We start from the raw sequence: 6,607 nt of genomic DNA, 5'->3' as shown, positions 1-6,607 counted from the left end.
AGTTGATAAGGGGATTGTGGCACTGGAGCCAAGAAAACCCCAATACAACGGGAACCTGAGGAGACTTGATGAGCATAAACTGTATAGACTCACTGTGGTTCCCAGACACACGCAGGTGGATAGGAGTGCTCTAATGTCCATGGGAATGGAGAGGGGCTGAGTGGTGATGCCCAGCTCAGACACCAGGGTGGCATCGATGAAACTCTTGTCGGCCCCAGAGTCAATGAGAATCCAGAGAGATTTTGACTGGTCGCCCCATAGCAGGATGGCATGGAGATGGTCTGCGTAAGCGTTCAGCTGGAGCCTAGTTCTGCCGAGTTGCATCAGCTCCGGAAAAGGCGAGTCGGCAGACCTCGGAGACTCTCAGGGAACTCAGGTAAGCTCAGATTCTCCCGGGGACTTCCCGGGGTTCCTCGGAGGCAAGATGTGATCCTTGGGTGAGCGATTGGGACCAGAATCAGATCTCCTCTTCCTCCTACGTTCCCGTAGCTGCCCATCAATCCAGATGGTCAAGGCGATGAGTGAGTAGAGATCCGTAGGCAGCTCCCAGGCTGCAAGCTTGTCCTTAACCTTTCTAGCCCCGGAGTTCCGCTAGCGGAACTCCTCCCACATTCCACTGAAAAGGCAGAGCGCGAAATTCAAAAAATATTTTTTAGAAATATTTAACTTTCACACATTAACAAGTTCAATACAGCAAATGAAAGATACACATCTTGTGAATCCAGTCAACATGTCCGATTTTTAAATGTCCGTTTCTGTATAAGCACTTTGTGACATCTGCTAATGTAAAAATATAAATACATTTGATCTGATTTTATATAACCCCCAATTCAGATTGACTCATTTAACAGAGATGACACTCAGTTCATAAAACAGGAAAGGTGGGTAAACGTTAAGCTAATGCTGATTTTGGTGTAGTAGGTGCATGAATGGTAAGATTGCATCACGTTGCGTAACCAGTGTTCTAAATGCTAGCGCACACACACACACACACACACACACACACACAAACACACACACTCCCTGTGTGGAGGAGGAATGATACATGAAGATGTGGTAGGCTATAAACAGGTCTAACAGCATGTTAAATCATTCACTTTCAACTAACTCCATGACATTAAACTTATCATGACATGAGATGAAACTGACCCAACCCAAACCAGATGAACATACCCCAACCTCTGTCAGAGTCTAAGCCTTCAGTCTGACTTCCAATCTAGTTGGACCATCTTTTATTTTTTATTTAACCTTTATGTTAACAGGGAAGACATATTGAGACCTAGGTCTCTTTTACAAATGTGCCCTGAATAATACAATAAAAAATACACATTATACAGAACAAATACAGTTGAAGTCAGAAGTTAACATCCACTTAGGTTGGTGTCATTAAAACTCGTTTTTCAACCACTCCACAAATTTCTTGTTAACAAACTATAGTTTTGGCAAGTCGTTCAGGACTTCTAGGACATTTCCAAAAAAATTTTACCGACAGATTCTTTGACTTAATATCCACTGTATCACAATTCCAGTGGGTCAGAAGTTTACATACACTATGTTGAATGTGCCTTTTAACAGCTTGGAAAATTCCAGAAAATTATGTCATGGTTTTAGAAGCTTCTGATGGGCTAATTGACATAATTTGAGTCAATTGGAGGTGTACTTGTGGATGTATTTTAAGGCCTACCTTCAAAATCAGTGCCTCTTTGTTTAACAAACGCGGACATGACCATTAAAGCCAGATCGTTCTTCAAGATGTTCAAACATTCGTAGATGACCAGCAGGGTCAAATAATAATGAGTGGTTGTAGAGGGTGCAACAGGTCAGTACCTCAGGAGTAAATGTCAGTTGGCTTTTCATAGTCGAGCATTCAGAGGTCGAGACAGCAGGTGCGGTAGAGAGAGAGAGAGAGGAGTGACGAACCACCCTTGCTGTCTCTGCCTGGCTAGCTCCCCTCTCTCCACTGGGATTGTCTGCCTCTGACCCTATTACGAGGCCTGAGTCACTGGCTTACTAGTGTTCTTCCATGCTTTCCCTAGGAGGGGTCTGTCACGTCATGCAAGGCTTTTTTCGCTATACTCGACTTGAGTGGATTGAGTCACGTGATCTTCCTGTTTCTGGCTTGTGCGGTAGAGGATGCTCGTGGGCTATACTCAGCCTTGTCTCAGGGTAGTAAGTTAATGGTCTGTTGATATCTCTCTAGTGGTGTGGGGGCTGTGCTTTGGCAAAGTATGAGGGATTATATCCTGCCTGGTTGGCCCTGTCGTCGGACAGGTCCACAGTGTCCCCTGACCCTCCCAGTCTCAGCCTCCATTATCTATGCTGCAATATTCAATGTGCTGGGGGGCTAGGGTCAGTCTGTTCTGTCTGGTGAAATTCTCCTGTCTTATCTGATGTGTGAACTTGTGAACTGAAGTAGGCTCCCTCTAATTCTCCCATCTCTCTCACTCTATCTCTCCTTATGGAGGACCTGAGCCCTAGGACCATGCCTCAGGACTACCTGGCCTGATGACCAGTCGACCTGGTCGTGCTGCTGATCCAGTTTCTGCTCTTTTGCCTGTGGCTATGGAATCCTGACCTGTTCTCCAGATGTTCTACCTTGTTGTGCTGCTGCTCCAGTTTCAACTGTTCTGCCAGCGGCTATGGAACCCTGACCTATTCACCAGACGTGCTAGCCTGTCCCGGACCTGCTGTTTTTTTTCTCTCTCTCTCTCTCTCTCTCTCTCTCTCTCTCTCTCTCTCTCTCTCTCTCTCTCTCTCTCTCTCTCTCTCTCTCTCTCGCACCTGCTGTTTCGAACTCTGAATGCTTAGCTATGAAAAACCAACTGACATTTACTCAGAGTCTGGTTCCTCTCTTGGCTGTTTGGGGTTTTAGGCTGGGTTTCTGTATAAGCACTTTGTGACATCTGCTAATGTAAAAATATAAATACATTTGATCTGATTTTATATAACCCCCAATTCAGATTGACTCATCTAACAGAGATGACACTCAGTTCATAAAACAGGAAAGGTGGGTAAACGTTAAGCTAATGCTGATTTTGGTGTAGTAGGTGCATGAATGGTAAGATTGCATCACGTTGCGTAACCAGTGTTCTAAATGCTAGCGCGCGCACACACACACACACACACACACACACACACACACAAACACACACACTCCCTGTGTGGAGGAGGAATGATACATGAAGATGTGGTAGGCTATAAACAGGTCTAACAGCATGTTAAATCATTCACTTTCAACTAACTCCATGACATTAAACTTATCATGACATGAGATGAAACTGACCCAACCCAAACCAGATGAACATACCCCAACCTCTGTCAGAGTCTAAGCCTTCAGTCTGACCTCCAATCTAGTTGGACCATCTTTTATTTTTTTATTTAACCTTTATGTTAACAGGGAAGACATATTGAGACCTAGGTCTCTTTTACAAATGTGCCCTGAATAATACAATAAAAAATACACATTATACAGAACAAATACAGTTGAAGTCAGAAGTTTATAGGTTGGTGTTATTAAAACTCGTTTTTCAACCACTCCACAAATTTCTTGTTAACAAACTATAGTTTTGGCAAGTCGTTCAGGACATCTAGGACATTTCCAACAATTTTTTACAGACAGATTATTTCACTTATTATTCACTGTATCACAATTCCAGTGGGTCAGAAGTTTACATACGCCTACCTTCAAACTCAGTGCCTCTTTGTTTAACATCATGGGAAAATCTAAAGAAATCAGCCAAGACCTCAGAATAAAAATTGAGGACCTCGAAAAGTCTGATTCATCCTTGGGAGCAATTTCCAGAAGCCTGAAGGTACCACGTTCATCTGTACAAACAATAGTACGCAAGTATAAACACCATGGGACCACGCAGCCGTCATACAGCTCAGGAAGGAAATGCATTGTGCCTCCTAGAGATGAACGTACTTTGGTGCGAAAAGTGCGAATAAATCCCAGAACAACAGCAAAGGACATTGAGAAGATGCTGGAAACAGGTACAAAAGTATCTATATCCACAGTAAAACGAGTCCTATATCGACATAACCTGAAAGGCCAAAAAGATCGTACTTTTTGGAGAAATGTCTTCTGGTCTGATGAATCAAAAATAGAACTGTTTGGCCATAATGACCATCGTTATGTTTGGAGGAAAAAGGGGGAGTCTTGCAAGCCGAAGAACACCATCCCAACCGTGAAGCACGGAGGTGGAAGCATCATGTTGTGGGGGTTCTTTGCTGCAGGAGGGACTGGTGCACTTCACAAAATAGATGTCACCATGAGGCAGGAAAATTATGTGGATATATTGAAGCAACATCTCAAGACATCAGTCAGGAAGTTAAAGCTTGGTCGCAAATGGGTCTTCCAAATGGACAATGACACCAAGCATACTTCCAAAGTTGTGGCAAAATGGCTTAAGGACAACAAAGTCAAGGTATTGGAGTGGCCATCACAAAGCCCTGACCTCAATCCTATAGACAATTTGTGGGCAGAACTGAAAAAGCGTGTGTGAGCAAGGAGCCCTACAACCCTGATTCAGTTACACCAGCTCTGTCAGGAGGAATGGGCCAAAAGTTACCCAACTTATTGTGGGAAGCTTTTGGAAGGCTACCCGAAACTTTTGACTCAAATTAAACAATTTAAAGGCAATGCTACCAAATATTAATTGAGTGTATGTAAACTTCTGACCCACTGGGAATGTGATGAAATAAATAAAATATGAAATAAATCATTCTCTACTATTATTCTGACATTTCACATTCTTAAAATAAAGTGGTGATCTTAACTGACCTAAGACAGGGAATTTTTACTAGGATTAAATGTCAGGACTGAGTTTAAATGTATTTGCCAAAGTGTACGTAAACTTCTACCTTCCGACTGTATATATACACACACATTAAAATACAAAAACACAGTCATGGTAAGCGTACATAAATCATCACAATTCACCCACAAAAACAGTTACACTTCTCCACAAATAAGTCCCCAATCAATACTTTAAATTGCCCGAATGGCTCCAGAATATCAAGATGAAATGTATACTGAACAAAAATATAAATGTAACATGCAACATGCAACAATTTCATTGATTTTACAGTTCATATGAGGAAATCAGTCAATTGAAATAAAGTCATTAGGCCCTAATCTATAGATTTCACAACTGGGAATAATAAAGGTATCTGTTGGTCACAGATAACTTGAAAAAATGGGCCTCAGGATCTCGTCACTGTATTTTTGTGCATTCAAATTACCATCAGTAAAATGCAATTGTGTTCGTTGTCCGTAGCTTATGCCTGCTCATACCATAAATCCCACCACCATGGAGCACTCTGTTCATAACGTTGACATCAGCAAACCGCTCGCACACACAACGCCATACACGTGGTCTGTGGTTGTGAGGCCGGTTGGACGTACTGCCAAATTCTCTAAAACAACGTTGGAGCCTGTTCATGGTAGAGAAATTAACATTAAATTCTCTGGCAACAGCTCTGGTAGACATTCCCACAATCAGCATGCCAATTGCACGCTCCCTCAAAACGTAAGACATATTTGGCACATTTTAGAGTGGCCTTTTATTGTCCCCAACACAAGGTGCACCTGTGTAATGATCATGCTGTTTAATCAGCTTTTTGATATGCCACACTTGTCATTATCTTGGCAAAGGAGAAATGCTCACTGTATTTTGTGTATTTTTTGTATTTTGTTTCAGCAATACGGCGCAATAAAACTAAACAGATATACCTAGTTTGGTGGAGAACCTAGGAACCTCAAGAGTTAACTAATCCTGTGAATGGGTTAGGCATCTCAGGTGACTATACTTCAACAGCAAAGTTAGATAAGATGGATGTTTCTGAAGTAGGGCCTTGTAAACACAAAGGGAGTAATGTAGAGATCTGCAGGTCTTCAGTGAAGTCCAGCCAACCTTTTGATACAGGATTCAGTGGTTAGTATCAAACCTGTAACAAAATGAAGGGCACTATGGTAGATGGCATCCAATGGTTTAACAGTAGTAGCAGCTGCACTTTGATAAATTATATCACCATAATCAAGAACAGGTAAAAAGGTTAATTGAGTAATCTGCTTCCTACTTCTTCGAGAAGGGCACAATCTGCTTCCTACTTCTTCGAGAAGGGCACAATCTGTTTCTGTAGAAAAAAACTACAATAAATCTTAGCTTCTTCACCAGCTCATCTATATGTTTTTTAAATGTCAAATCCATATCAATCCAAATGAAATGTATTTATATGTGGAAATTCACGTTTGTTCGATTGGAAAACCATCTAATGAGTGAATATGTAATTCATCTGAAACATTCTTACGAGAGTTTAAAAACAATTAAGCACAAGTTTGAAAGAAATTCAAGAAATTCAGACTTAACCCCAGTAATAAACACGATGGCCTGAGTTCTGTCACTAAGATAATCATGAAACCATGAACCGGGACGTCAGAGTTCAAGCCTACCGAAGACAACTTAGTCAATAAAATAGCATGATCAACAATATCGAAAGCTTTTGACAGCTCCACAAACAAAGCAGCACATTTAATTTTCCTGTATAATGGACTGACAAGATCATTAACAACTAAAGAGGTTGCTGTACTAGTGCTCTGCCCAGG

The sequence above is a fragment of the Salvelinus alpinus genome, chromosome 10 (assembly GCF_045679555.1).
Source record: "Salvelinus alpinus chromosome 10, SLU_Salpinus.1, whole genome shotgun sequence".
NCBI lineage: Eukaryota > Metazoa > Chordata > Actinopteri > Salmoniformes > Salmonidae > Salvelinus > Salvelinus alpinus.
Note: the sequence above shows the minus strand (reverse complement) of the source record.